The following is a 15871-nucleotide window of genomic DNA, read 5'->3' on the forward strand; positions in this document are numbered from 1 at the left end:
GATTCCTTCAGGTCTCAGGAGCAGCTCATATACTACATCATTCACTCCACTAAGTCTCCATTTGTGCAATCTTGGAAAAATTAGTGAAACTCTCAGTGAGTTACTTATTGATATAAAAATTAAAGAGAATAATGGGAATTACCTCAGAGGGTAGTTTAAATATTTATTTAGACATGGCTAACAAACATGCCTGGTACCTCCCAGTGCTTAATAAATTAAAACTATTAATATTATTTTAAGTACTGTTAGTTTTAATTAAATGTCATAAAGCCAGCAACATGCAATTTACTAAAAAATAATTTGCCTTTATGCATCACAACAGTGTCTGTAAGACAACTGTCCTTGTAGAGTACCTTATGTGGTATTCCTTCGTCTGTAAATTGAGGATGACAATCATTTATTGATGAGTAATTTAGGTGACTCTTTTACATTTCATTACTCTATTAGTGTTTTATTATGAACGTGTACATTTTGCATCTTCTAAATTCCATCACATATGTTTATCTATATGCAAGGACTGCAAAGGCTACATTTTCAGTTGTCTTTGAAGCTAGGATTCTAAACATCATTTCAGTTCTGCAATTCAGATAACTTCATAAAAGATACAAACTTTAAACATTGTTATAGGGGCGCCTGGGTGACTCAGTTGGTTAAGCGACTGCCTTTGGCTCAGGTCATGATCCTGGAGTCCCAGGATCAAGTCCCACATCGGGCTCCCAGCTCCATGGGGAGTCTGCTTCTCCCTCTGACCTTCTCCCCTCTCATGCTCTCTCTCTCTCTCTCAAATAAATAAATAAAATCTTTTTAAAAAATTGTTATAGTTAAGCATCTACATTGCTGGTGTAGATCATAGCAGATTCAAATGACCCTAAATTTTATAGCAATAGCACTAGATTCCTGAGGAAGAGTTATCATGGGGACTTAATTTTGTGAAGCAGCTTTGAGGTCATTCCACGAAGCTCATCTTAAAATCTGCCTTCAGGGATGCCTGGATGGCTCAGTCAGTTAAGTGCCTGCTTTTGGCTCAGGTCATTGTCCCAGTGCCCTAGGATCGTGTCCCGCATCAGGCTTCTTGCTCAGTGGGGTCCTACTTCCCCCTCTGCCTGCTGCTTTCCCTGCTTGTGCTCTCTTTCTCTCAAAGAATTAAAAAAAAAAAAAATCTTTTTAAAAATCTGCCTTCAGGGCACCTGGGTGGCTCAATGGGTTAAGCCGCTGCCTTCGGCTCAGGTCATGATCTCAGGCTCCTGGGATTGAGTCCCGCATCAGGCTCTCTACTCAGCAGGGAGCCTGCTTCCCTCTCTCTCTCTCTGCCTGCCTCTCTGCCTACTTGTGATCTCTGTCTGTCAAATAAATAAATAAAATCTTTAAAAAAAAATCTGCCTTCAGCTCTCTTAATAATTCCTTAAACCAACAATTACTTGATACTAAATAGATTTATTTTTAATTAACTTCCTTAAATACTGCTCTCTGCAGCTGTAGTTGATATATAGAGAACCTATACCAGGAACAGACTCTTAAACCAGTAAGAATCTGGAGCCAATTTATTAACCTGGTTTTGTCTGATATCAGCAATGATTCCATTAGACACATAAACACTGATAGTCTACATTGACACATTTATAAGGGAGAGTTCATCTAGAATTAAAAGCCTACTAAATGCAAGGTTGAATAAAACTGAACAATGAAAACAACACTTATTTAGGAGCTAGCTGCTTCCAAATACATAAGACAGTTCAAAAAAAGAAAATGTAACTTTAAGGTTTCAATTATGTCATAACTGAAGAGATGATATAGCCAGTATTAAATCCTTATCCTACAGGTTCCTTAGTTATAAAGCTTATTTAATTCACAACTTCTTCACATGTCTTATGTGAATGCTAAGACACTGATTGGGAAAGAATGGGGACTGATCAATGGAATGAAGGTATCTCTGTGGATTCAGATGACTCAGAGTACCTGAAAGTGAAAGCACCACCTAGACTCCCTTGCCAACAGAAGGAACTATATTTATCTTCCTCTGCCTCGTGAAACTATAGAACCTCTGTAGTTACCACACATGAAGGAATTAGCTTTAAATTTTTCCTTATGTGTACAGTCACCATGCCTATTTTATGGCCTATAATATGTATCAGAATCTAGCCTTACCAGGAAGTAGTAGGCAAGCACAAACTCAGGAGAAGGCATAATTACATTGAAAAATTTTCCCTGATTTTGATAATTTATCAAAATTAAATATGGGAACTTATGTTTGAATGGATTCTCATGGCACATATCCAGGAGAGAAGAAACAGAATTTTATATTATGCCAAATTCATTGAAATAAGTGCCTCTATCAGAAATTCTGGGTTTGGAGGAGTCAAGATGGCAGAGAAGTAGCAGGCTGAGACTACTTCAGCTAGCAGGAGAACAGCTAGATAGCTTATCTAAAGATTGCAAACACCTGCAAATCCATCAGCAAATCGAAGAGAAGAAGAACAGCAATTCTACAAACAGAAAAACAACCACTTTCTGAAAGGTAGGACTGGCGGAGAAGTGAATCCAAAGCGACGGGAAGATAGACTGTGGGGGGAAGGGCCAGCTCGGAGTACAAAATCAGACTTTTAAAAGTCTGTTCCGGGGCGCCTGATTGGCTCAGTGGGTTAAGCCGCTACCTTCGGCTCAGGTCATGATCTCAGGGTCCTGGGATCGAGTCCCATATCGGGCTCTCTGCTCAGCAGGGGCCTGCTTCCTTCCCTTCCCCTCTATCTGCCTGCCTCTCTGCCTGCTGGGATCTCTCTCTGTCAAATAAATAAATAAAATCTTTAAAAAACAAATAAATAAATAAATAAGTTAAAAAAATAAAAGTCTGTTCCGCTGAGGGACATCACTCCAGAGACGGGCGAAGCCCACGCGGGGTCAGCGTGGCCTCAGGTCCCGCAGGGTTACAGAAGGATTGGGGGTATCTGAGTGTCACAGAGCTTGCAGGTTTTGGAACGGGAAAACCAGCTACAGAGATAGAGCCAACAGTAAGATCACAGCTCGGGATTACCTTGAACCAGTCGCAGCCTTGGTGAGCTCAGAGGGTGGCCGGAGGTCAGGCAGACAGGAGTTACTGGACGCTGTTCTCTGAGGGCGCACCAAGGAGTAGGGCCCTGGGCTCTCGGCTCCTCCGGGCCAGAAACCAAGAGGCCACCATTTGTATTCCGTCCTTGGGAACTCTACGGAAAGCACTCAGGGAACAAGCTCCTGAAAGCAAAGCCAAGTGGATTAGGCCTCTGGTAAGGGCGGTGCAATTCCGCCTCCGGCAAAGACACTTGAGAATCACTACAACAGGCCCCTCCCTCAGAAGATCAACAAGAAAGCCAGCCAAGACCAAGTTCACCTACCAAGGAGTGCGGTTTCAATATCAAGGAGAGCAGAAGTCCAGAGGAGGAGAAAGCAAAGCACGAAACTCATGGCTTTCTCCCTGTGATTTTTTAGTCTTGCAGTTAATTTAATTTTTTTTTTCTTTTTCATTCTTTTCTCTTCTTCTTCTAATTTTTTTTAACTTTTACCCTGTTTTTTAACTATATATTTTTTCTTTTTTATACGTTTCTTCATTCGTTTTCATTTTTAATTCTTTTTACTTTCTTTCTTTCTTTTTGAACCTCTTTTTATCCCCTTCCCCCCCGCCTCATGATTTGAGATCTCTTCTGATTTGGTTAAAGCATATTTTCCTGGGGTTGTTGCCACCCTTTTAGTATTTTGCTTGCTCCTTCATATACTCTTATCTGGACAAAATGACAAGGCAGAAAAATTCACCACAAAAAACAGAACAAGAGGCAGTACCGAAGGCTAGGGACCTAATCAATACAGACATTGGTAATATGTCAGATCTAGAGTTCAGAATGACAATTCTCAAGGTTCTAGCCGGGCTCGAAAAAGGCATGGAAGATATTAGAGAAACCCTCTTGGGAGATATAAAAGCCCTTTCTGGAGAAATAAAAGAACTAAAACCTAACCAAGTTGAAATCAAAAAAGCTATTAATGAGGTGCAATCAAAAATGGAGGCTCTCACTGCTAGGATAAATGAGGCAAAAGAAAGAATTAGCGATATAGAAGACCAAATGACAGAGAATAAAGAAGCTGAGCAAAAGAGGGACAAACAGCTACTGGACCATGAGGGGAGAATTCTAGAGATAAGTGACACCATAAGACGAAACAACATTAGAATAATTGGGATTCCAGAAGAAGAAGAAAGAGAGGGGAGCAGAAGGTATACTGGAGAGCATTATTGGGGAGAATTTCCCCAATATGGCAAAGGGAACGAGCATCAAAATTCAGGAGGTTCAGAGAACCCCCCTCAAAATCAATAAGAATAGGCCCACACCCCGTCACTTAATAGTAAAATTTACAAGTCTTAGTGACAAAGAGAAAATCCTGAAAACAGCCCGGGAAAAGAAGTCTGTAACATACAATGGTAAAAATATTAGATTGGCAGCTGACTTATCCACAGAGATCTGGCAGGCCAGAAAGAGCTGGCATGATATTTTCAGAGCACTAAACGAGAAAAACATGCAGCCAAGAATACTATCCAGCTAGGCTATCATTGAAAATAGAAGGAGAGATTAAAAGCTTCCAGGACAAACAAAAACTGAAAGAATTTGCAAACACCAAACCAGCTCTACAGGAAATATTGAAAGGGATCCTCTAGACAAACAGAGAGCCTACAAGTGGTAGATCAGAAAGGAACAGAGGCAATATACAGTAACAGTCACCTGAGAGGCGATACAATGTCACTAAATTCATATCTCACAAAAGTTACCCTGGGGGAGGAGTCAAGATGGCAGAGAAGTAGCAGGCTGAGACTACTTCAGCTAGCCAGAGACCAGCTAGATAGCTTATCTAAAGATTGCAAACACCTGAAAATCCATAGGCAGATCGAAGAGAAGAAGAACAGCAATTCTGGAAACAGAAAAACAACCACTTTCTGAAAGGTAGGACCTGCGGAGAAGTGAATCCAAAGCGAAAGGGAAGATAGACCCCGTGGGGAGGGGCAGGCTCAAGGCAAGCAATGGAGCACAAAATCAGGACTTTAAAAAGTTTGTTCCACTGAGGGACTTCGCTCCAGATGCTAAACCGGGGTGAAGCCCACGCAGGGTCAGCGTGGCCTCAGGTCCCGCAGGGACACAGAAGGATCGGGGGTGTCTGAGTGTCACAGAGCTTGCAGGTATTGGAACGGGAAAGCCGGCTACAGAGACAGAGCTAACAGTGAGCTCGCAGCTCGGTGTTACCTTGAAACGGTCGCAGGCTCCGTGAATCGGAGCGTGGCAGGAGATCAGGCAGACGGGAGTAACTGGGTGCTGTTCTCTGAGGGCGCACTGAGGAGTGGGACCCTGGGATCTCGGCTCCACCGGGCCGGAGACCAGGAGGCCACCATTTGTATTCCCGTCCTCCGGAACTCTATGGAAAGCGCTCAGGGAACAAAAGCTCCTGAAAGTAAACCTGAGCGGATTACTCACCCTGGCCCCTGGTAAGGGTGGTGCAATTCCGCCTGGAGCAAAGACACTTGAGAATCACTACACCAAGCCCCTCCCCCAGAAGATCAACAAGAAATCCAGCCGAGACCAAGTTCACCTACCAAGGAGAGCGGTTTCAATACCAAGGAGAGCATCAGAATTCCAGAAGAGGAAAAAGCAAAGCATGGAACTCATGGCTTTTTCCCTGTGATTATTTTTAGTCTTGCAGTTAATTTAAGTTTTTTCTCTGACATTTTTTGTTTTTTTTTTTCTCGCCTTCTGGTAAAATTTTTTTTAAACTTTTACCTGTTTCTTTTTTAACGCTTTTTAACTAGTTTATCTAATATATATATTTTTTCTTTTTTATATTTTTCTGTATTTGTTTTTTTTTTAATTATTTTCTTTTCTTTTTTTTTCTTTTTTCTTTTCTTTTTTTTTTTTCTTCATCCTTTTTGAACCTCTTTTTATCCCCTTTATCCACCCTCACAATTTGGGATCTCTTCTAATTTGGTTAAAGCATATTTTCCTGGGGTTGTTGCCACCCTTTTAGTATTTTGCTTGCTCCTTCATATACTCTTATCTGGACAAAATGACAAGACGTAAAAATTCAACACAAAAAAAAGAACAAGAGGCAGTACCGACGACTAGGGACCTAATAAATACAGACATTGGTAATATGTCAGATCTAGAGTTCAGAATGACAATTCTCAAGGTTCTAGCCGGGCTCGAAAAAGGCATGGAAGATATTAGAGAAACTCTCTCGGGAGATATAAAAGCCCTTTCTGGAGAAATAAAAGAACTAAAATCTAACCAACTTGAAATAAAAAAAGCTATTAATGAGGTGCAATCAAAAATGGAGGCTCTCACTGCTAGGATAAATGAGGCAGAATTAAAAATTAGTGATATAGAAGACCAAATGACAGAGAATAAAGAAGCTGAGCAAAAGAGGGACAAACAGCTACTGGACCATGAGGGGAGAATTCTAGAGATAAGTGACACCATAAGACGAAACAACATTAGAATAATTGGGATTCCAGAAGAAGAAGAAAGAGAGAGGGGAGCAGAAGGTATACTGGAGAGAATTATTGGGGAGAATTTCCCCAATATGGCAAAGGGAACGAGCATCAAAATTCAGGAGGTTCAGAGAACGCCCCTCAAAATCAACAAGAATAGGCCCACACTCCGTCACCTAATAGTAAAATTTACAAGTCTCAGTGACAAAGAGAAAATCCTGAAAACAGCCCGGGAAAAGAAGTCTGTAACATACAATGGTAAAAATATTAGATTGGCAGCTGACTTATCCACAGAGATCTGGCAGGCCAGAAAGAGCTGGCATGATATTTTCAGAGCACTAAACGAGAAAACCATGCAGCTAAGAATACTACAGCCAGCTAGGCTACCATTGAAAATAGAAGGAGAGATTAAAAGCTTCCAGGACAAACAAAAACTGAAAGAATTTGCAAATGCCAAACCAGCTCTACAGGAAATATTGAAAGGGGTCTTCTAAGCAAAGAGAGAGCCTACAAGTGGTAGATCAGAAAGGAACAGAGACCATATATAGTAACAGTCACCTTACAGGCAATACAATGGCTCTAAATTCATATCTCTCAATAGTTACCCTGATGTTAATGGGCTAAATGCCCCTGTCAAAAGACACAGGGTATCAGAATGGATAAAAAAACAAAACCCATCTATATGTTGCCTCCAAGAAACTCATTTTAAGCCCGAAGACACCTCCAGATTTCAAGTGAGGGGGTGGAAAAGAATTTACCATGCTAATGGACATCAGAAGAAAGCAGGAGTGGCAATCCTTATATCAGATCAATTAGATTTTAAGCCAAAGACTATAATAAGAGATGAGGAAGGACACTATATCATACTCAAAGGGTCTGTCCAACAAGAAGATCTAACAATTTTAAATATCTATGCCCCCAACATGGGAGCAGCCAACTATATAAACCATTTAATAACAAAATCAAAGAAACACATCAAACAATAATAATATAATAGTAGGGGACTTTACCAATCCCCTCACAGAAATGGACAGATCATCCAAGCAAAAGATCAACAAGGAAATATAGTTCTTAAAAGACACACTGGACCAGATGGACATCACAGATATATTCAGAACATTTCATCCCAAAGCAACAGAATACACATTCTTCTCTAGTGCACATGGAACATTCTCCAGAATAGATCACATCCTCGGTCCTAAATCAGGACTCAACCCGGTATCAAAAGATTGGGATCATTCCCTGCATATTTTCAGACCACAATGCTCTAAAGCTAGAACTCAACCACAAAAGGAAGTTTGGAAAGAACCCAAATACATGGAGACTAAACAGCATCCTTATAAAGAATGAATGGGTCAACCAGGAAATTAAAGAAGAATTGAAAAAAATCATGGAAACAAATGATAATGAAAATACAATGGTTCTAAATCTGTGGGACACAACAAAGGCAGTCCTGAGAGGAAAATATATAGCGGTACAAGCCTTTCTCAAGAAACAAGAAAGGTCTCAGGTACACAACCTAACCCTACACCTAAAGGAGCTGGAGAAAGAACAAGAAAGAAACCCTAAGCCCAGCAGGAGAAGAGAAATCATAAAGATCAGAGAAGAAATCAATGAAATAGAAACCAAAAAAACAATAGAGCAAATCAACGAAACTAGGAGCTGGTTCTTTGAAAGAATTAATAAACTTGATAAACCCCTGGCCCGACTTATCAAAAAGAAAAGAGAAAGGACCCAGATAAATAAAATCATGAATGAAAGAGGAGAGATCACAACTAACATCAAAGAAATACAAACTATTATAAGAACATACTATGAGCAACTCTACGCCAACAAATTTGACAATCTGGAAGAAATGGATGCATTCCTAGAAATATATAAACTACCACAACTGAACCAGGAAGAAATAGAAAGCCTGAATAAACCCATAACCAGTAAGGAGACTGAAACAGTCATTAAAATTCTCCAAACAAACAAAAGCCCAGAGCCAGACAGCTTCCCAGGGGAATTCTACCAAACATTTAAAGAAGAACTAATTCCTATTCTCCTGAAACTGTTCCAAAAAATAGAAATGGAAGGAAAACTTCCAAACTCATTTTATGAGGCCAGCATCACCTTGATCCAAAACCAGACAAGAATCCCATCAAAAAAGAGAGCTATAGACCAATATCCTTGATGAATACAGATGCAAAAATTCTCACCAAGATACTAGCCAATGGGATTCAACAGTACATTAAAAGGATTATTCACCACGACCAAGTGGGATTTATTCCAGGGCTGCAAGGTTGGTTCAACATCCGCAAATCAGTCAGTGTGATACAAGACATCAATAAAAGAAAGAACAAGAACCATATGATACTCTCCTTAGATGCTGAAAAAGCATTTGACAAAGAACATCATCCCTTCCTGATCAAAACTCTTCAAAGTGTAGGGAGATACACATACCTCAATATTATTGCACATACCTCAATATTAACAATGCCATCTATGAAAAACCCACCACAGATATCATACTCAATGGAGAAATACTGAAAGCTGTTCCACAAAGGTCTGGAACATGGCAGGGATGTCCATTATCACCACTACTATTCACATAGTACTAGAAGTCCTAGCCTCAGCAATCAGAAAACAAAAGGAAATTAAAGGCATCGAAATCGGCAAAGAGGTTGTCAAATTATCACTCTTCACAGATGATATGATACTATATGTGGAAAACCCAAAAGACTCCACTCCAAAACTGCTAGAACTGGTACAGGAATTCAGTAAAGTGTCAGGATATAATATCAATGCACAGAAATCAGTTGCATTTCTCTACACCAACAACAAGACAGAAGAAAGAGGAAATAAGGAGTCAATCCCATTTACAATTGCACCCAAAACCATAAGATACCTAGGAATAATCCTAACCAAAAAGGCTAAGAATCTATACTCAGAAAACTATAAAGTACTCATGAAAGAAATTGAGGAAGAAATGGAAAAATGTTCCATGTTCCTGGATTGGAAGAATAAATATTGTGAAAATGTCTATGCTACCTAAATCAATCTACACATTTAATGCAATTCCTATCAAAGTACCATCCATCTTTTTCAAAGAAATGGAACAAATAATTCTAAAATATATATGGAACCAGAAAAGACCTCGAATAGCCAAAGGGATATTGAAAAAGAAAGCCAAAGTTGGTGGCATCACAATTCCATACTTCAAGCTCTATTACAAAGCTGTCCTCATCAAGACAACATGGTACTGGCACAAAAACAGACACATAGATCAATGGAACAGAATAGAGAGCCCAGAAATAGACCCTCAACTCTATGGTCAACTAATCTTCGACAAAGCAGGAAAGAATGTCCAATGGAAAAAAGACTGCCTCTTCAATAAATTGTGCTGGGAAAATTGGACAGTCACATGCAGAAAAATGAAATTGGACCATTTCCTTACACCACACACGAAAATAGACTCAAAATGGATGAAGGACCTCAATGTGCGAAAGGAATCCATCAAAATCCTTGAGGAGAACACAGGCAGCAACTTCTTCGACCTCAACCACAGCAACATCTTCCTAGGAACAACGCCAAAGGCAAGGGAAGCAAGGGCAAAAATGAACTATTGGGATTTCATCAAGATCAAAAGCTTTCGCACAGCAAAGGAAACAGTTAACAAAATCAAAAGACAACTGACAGAATGGGAGAAGATATTTGCAAACGACCTATCAGATAAAGGACTAGTGTCCAAAATCTATAAAGATCTTAGCAAACTCAACACCCAAAGAACAAATAATCCAATCAAGAAATGGGCTGAGGACAAGAACAGATATTTCTGCAAAGAAGACTTGCAGATGTCCAACAGACACATGAAAAAGTGCTCCATATCACTGGGCATCAGGGAAATACAAATCAAAACCACAATGAGATATCACCTCACAGCAGTCAGAATGGCTAAAATCAACAAGTCAGGAAATGACAGATGCTGGTGAGGATGTGGAGAAAGGGGAACCCTCCTACACTGTTGTTGGGAATGCAAACTGGTGCAGCCACTCTGGAAAACAGCATGGAGGTTCCTCAAAATTTTGAAAATAGAACTGCCCTATGACCCAGCAATTGCACTATTGGGTATTTACCCTAAAATACAAACGTAGTGATCCAAAGGGGCACGTGCACCTGAATGTTTATCACAGAAATGTCCACAATATCCAAACTATGGAAAGAACCTAGATGTCCATCAACAGATGAATGGATAAAGAAGAGGTGGTATATATACACAATAGAATACTATGCAGCCATCAAAAGAAATGAAGTCTTGCCATTTGCGACAACGTGGATGGAAATAGAGCGTATCATGCTTAGCGAAATAAGTCAAGTGGAGAAAGACAACTATCATATGATCTCCCTGATATGAGGAAGTGGTGATGCAACATGGGGGCTTAAGTGGGTAGGAGGAGAATAAATGAAACAAGATGGGATTGGGAGGGAGACAAACCATAAGTGACTCTTAATCTCACAAAACAAACTGAGGATTGCTGGGGGGAGGGGGGTTGGGAGAAGGGGTGGGGTTATGGACACTGGGGAGGGTATGTGCTTTGGTGAGTGCTGTGAAGTGTGTAAACCTGGCAATTCACAGACCTGTACCCCTGGGGATAAAAATATATGTTTATAAAAAATAAAAAAAATTAAAAATTTAAAAAAAGAAAAAAAATTCTGGGTTTGCTAAGCCATCTTGAATAGATAGAAGTTCCCGTGGAGGGGTACCTGGGTGGCTCAGTGGGTGAAAGCCTCTGCCTTCGGCTCATTCATGATCCCAGCGTCCTGGGATTGAGCCCTGAATCAGGCTCTCTGCTCAGTGCAGACCTTGCTTCTCCCCACCCCCACTTTTGTCTCTGCCAATTTGTGATCTCTGTCAAATAAATAAATAAAATATTTAAAAAGAAGAAAGAAGAAGTTCTAGTGGATTCTCAAGAGATCACTGAGCTGATAATTCGAGTTAAATTATAATAAAAAAGTTGAAATATTATAAATTCCTTAATATAATTATAATCAGTAGATTGGTGATATAGTTTGGAAAGCATTCAGCATGTTTAAGCTATTCACTTACCTCCAAACTCTATTCCCTAAGACACCAAGAATTGAAACAAATACAATCACTTTCTTTTTTAAAAAACTGAGGAGGGCACCTAGGTGGTTCAGTTGGCTGGGCAACTGCCTTCTACTCAGGTTTGATCCTGGAGTCCTGGGATCGAGTCCCACATTGGGTTCCAGCTCCATTGTGAGTCTGCTTCTCCCTCTGAACTTCTTCCATCTCATGCTTTCTCTCACTCTCACTTTCTCTCTCTCAAATAAATAAACAAAATCTAAACAATTAAAAAATTAAAAACTGAGTAAAGGAGCACATAAGTGCTCAGTCTGTTGAGCATTTGATTCTTGATTTCACCTGTGGTCATGATCAGGGCCATGAGATAAAGCTTCCTGTCATGTTCCACACTCAGCAGGGAGTCTGCTTGAGAATTCTCTTCCTCTCCGTCTGTCCTTCCCCTGCTCATGTTCTCTCTCTTCCTCTCTAAAATAAATAAAATCTTAAAAAAAAAAAAAACAGGAAAAATGGAAGAAGGGGTAATGACTAAAGTGGGAGGTACTTTTAGTGAAGGAGCAATTGAGCATCCCCACTAATGTCTCCTTTAAATCTTCAAATGATGTAAGCAAGGTATTATCCAATACCCAAGGATGTCTAGATTGGTAATAAAAATGATAATTGACAAAATCGACCTTGCTATAGGAGTTTCTTCATGAAAGTCTAAGAGAGAAATAAATGGCCAACCCACTGAGGAAACTCTTATTCAATAACAATAGCAGCAACCACAATAAACATAATTTTTTGTGAAAGCCTGACCTGAATTACCATGGTTAATCATGAACTTTCATCCAATGCAAATCTGAATCAATTTCCAGAAAAAGAGCATCTTCTGTGCAGCAGAAAGTGTTCTGTTACAACTTAAGAAAGACCCTGCAGATTCACAACATACATACAATGAATTTCATTGTCAATTTATAGTGGCTAGTTACCAGAGGAAGAAAAACTGGTTGACAGACAATTCTGCATCATATAATATAAATGCAATAAATAATATACTGAGTCAATGAATCTCACTCAGGAATGGCCCTAAATCATAGGATAGGATGTTTTTCCAGTAGACTCATTTCCAGAAGCTTACAGATAGTCAGATGTTAGGATTTTGTACTGTTTCATTAACATTAGTTGATGATATATTGGGTAGCAAGAGGCTTAGAAGAAATATTGGAATATCAAAACAAAGAGAGTTAGGAAATTGGTACTTGAATGAGACTCTCATAATGGAACCAGAATATTTAGGTGTTTGTGAGCCATGTGACTTTTCAACAAAAACTCATCTGAAAAGGAGATTTATAATAAGAGGATAAGATGACCCATTTTACGAAAGCCATTCACTTTTCCTGAATCTTTTATTTGAATACTTCATTACTAAGTTAATGAAAAATATGGCCATAAAGGCGATGATTAAATTTATGTAGAAGTTACCTGGATGTAAAACCTGCCAGTACCCAGGATCATGCTGAGCTTTTGATATAGCTCATATGCTAGAGGGAACAACCAGCTACCTGACCAAAAATTGATAAGTTTACACCCCTTTCTTCATTGAGGGGACTCCAATTTGTACTCACTGGAAGAAAAACTTTTTCTGAATATTGCTTCTGTTTCCCACAAGTCTTCTTCCTGAAATACCATCTGTAGGGTACTAAATATTTTATCCCAAGTCACAATGACCTAAAGAAAATTGGTTCTGAAAATGAACTCATTTGAGAGTAAAAGAAGTGAGGCAGTGACATGTATACATATTACTAGGTACTATATCATTTAGAAATGACAAACACAAAATAGCTATGATGATAAATTCTGGTCATTCATGAAAATTATGAATATTAACCCAGTAACTGGGGTTTGTGGAAAATGTCTAGGTGCCAAGTATCTGCAGGGGTCTTACTAGCATCACCATTTAAGGGGTAAATTAAAATGGAATGTACATGAGAGATACAGGAAGCATTCATGTAGGTAAGACATTTTGGTTTCTCAGAAATGAGGTTTAGGTCACCATACCAATAGCCAAGCAAGGTGCTGACTGAAAAAAAAAAATGTATATATATACACTACATAATGATAAAATTAAGAAAATATCATTTAAGACATCTTTTTTTATGACTTGGGGAGAAGCTCTTAGGACATGCTAAGAAGCATTGCTTTGTTTACAACAGAAGATACAATCAACAAGGTAAATCTCACAAGCAGAAAGGAGTTTATTAATATGCCATCTATAGATCTGACCATTTTTTTTACCTGCCTTTTGCTTATTTATAATTTTATATATACTCATTAATTTTCATTTATTCATTTTTTAATTTCATTTTCAACTTTATAAAATGAAGGAAAATACTAGACATTCATATTTTTTTTTAATTGTGCATACTGGATAACTAATTGCTGAATAGTACCATGTCTATCACTGGGGTAAAAAATATGGTGTCAGGTGTAAATTTAAAAGTAAACTAAATTAAAACCACATTGAGATACCACCTTACACCACTTAGAATGGCCAAAATTAGCAAGACAGGAAACAACATGTGTTGGAGAGGATGTGGAGAAAGGGGAACCCTTTTACGCTGTTGGTGGGAAAGCAGGTTGGTGCAGCCACTTTGGAGAACAGTGTGGAGATTACTCAAGAAATTAAAAATAGAGCTTCCCTATGGCCCTGCAATTGCACTATTGGGTATTTACCCCAAAGATACAGATGTAGTGAAAAGAAGGGCCATCTGTACCCCAATGTTTATAGCAGCAATGGCCATGGTCGCCAAACTGTGGAAAGAACCAAGATGCCCTTCAACGGATGAATGGATAAGGAAGATGTAGTCCATATACACTATGGAGTATTATGCCTCCGTCAGAAAGGACGAATACCCAACTTTTGTAGCAAGATGGATGGGACTGGAAGAGATTATGCTGAGTGAAATAAGTCAAGCAGAGAGAGTCAATTATCATATGGTTTCACTTATTTGTGGAGCATAAGAAATAGCATGGAGGACAAGGGGAGATGGAGAGGAGAAGGGAGTTGAGGGAAATTGGAAGGGGAGGTAAACCATGAGAGACTATGGACTCTGAAAAAGAACCTGAGGGTTTCTAAGGAGCAGGGGGTGGGTGGTTGGGGGAACCAGGTGGTGGGTATCAGGGAGGGCATGGATTGCATGGAGCACTGGGTGTGGTGCAAAAACAATGAATACTGTTACACTGAAAAGAAATAAAATTTTTTTAAAAAAAGTAAACTAAAGCTAAAATACAAACAAGTCTTGTCATCAGTAAAATGATATGGCATACCATAGACTTAACACAATCTTCAGTCTTTGATGGATTTGTATTTAATGCGTAAAAGATTGTTATGTCATTATTTATATGGTTATTCTTAATTTAACAGATTTATTACTTATATTCTGTCAATCTTTATATATTGTCCTACAATCTATTATTGAAGATATTGATATAAAAGCAGATTCTACTAAAATGTTTGAAAGTAAATAAGTTACTATGCTCACTGGAAATATGTTTTTGTTTAAAATTGTTTTTAGAAGTATTTGTTTGGGAGCACCTGGGTGGCTCAGTTAGGTTAAGCCTCTGCCTTCAGCTCAGGTCATGATCTCATGGTCATGGGATTGAGCCTCTCCCTTGCTTCCTGCTCAGTGGGGAGACTGCTTCTCTCCTCTCTCTCTGCATCTCCTCCTGTTTGAACTCTCACTCTCTCTCTGAAATAAATAATTAAAAGCTTAAAAAAAAAAAAGAAATATCTGTTTGGGTACTGTACTGTGTTGCATAGTATGCTTCAAAATTCATCTCTACCTAGAACCTACAGAAATGAGCTTATTTGGAAATAGGATCTTTGCAGAGGTAACTGAAGGGGAGCAGAATAACATTCCAAAATATGCCTTTTTGGCATAGGATTATTTTGAGCTGGTTACTCTTAAAAAATAACAAAGGAAAAGCTCTGAAAACTGAGAAGTTACTTCTTTGGAAGACACATTTTTTTTTTTTTTTTATGTTCAGTTAGCTACTGTAAAAAAAAAAAAAAAAAAAGAGAGAGAGAGAGAGAAAATATTTAAAGGAAGAGAAAAAAATTACTCAGTCCACCACCCCCCCCAAAAAAACTTGCCAAATTTCTAATGTATTTTTCTTCTGTTCTTTCTCCTATCTACAGATTGTTGTTCACTTTTCATAGACATTTCATATTAAATACCATATGTTTAATATATTATCTTGATGAATATAAACATTTCCTATATCATTAAAAAAAGACACTTTTATATGAGGAAGCT

This window comes from Mustela nigripes, chromosome 6, assembly GCF_022355385.1.
Source record: "Mustela nigripes isolate SB6536 chromosome 6, MUSNIG.SB6536, whole genome shotgun sequence".
In the NCBI taxonomy this organism is placed as follows: Eukaryota; Metazoa; Chordata; class Mammalia; order Carnivora; family Mustelidae; genus Mustela; species Mustela nigripes.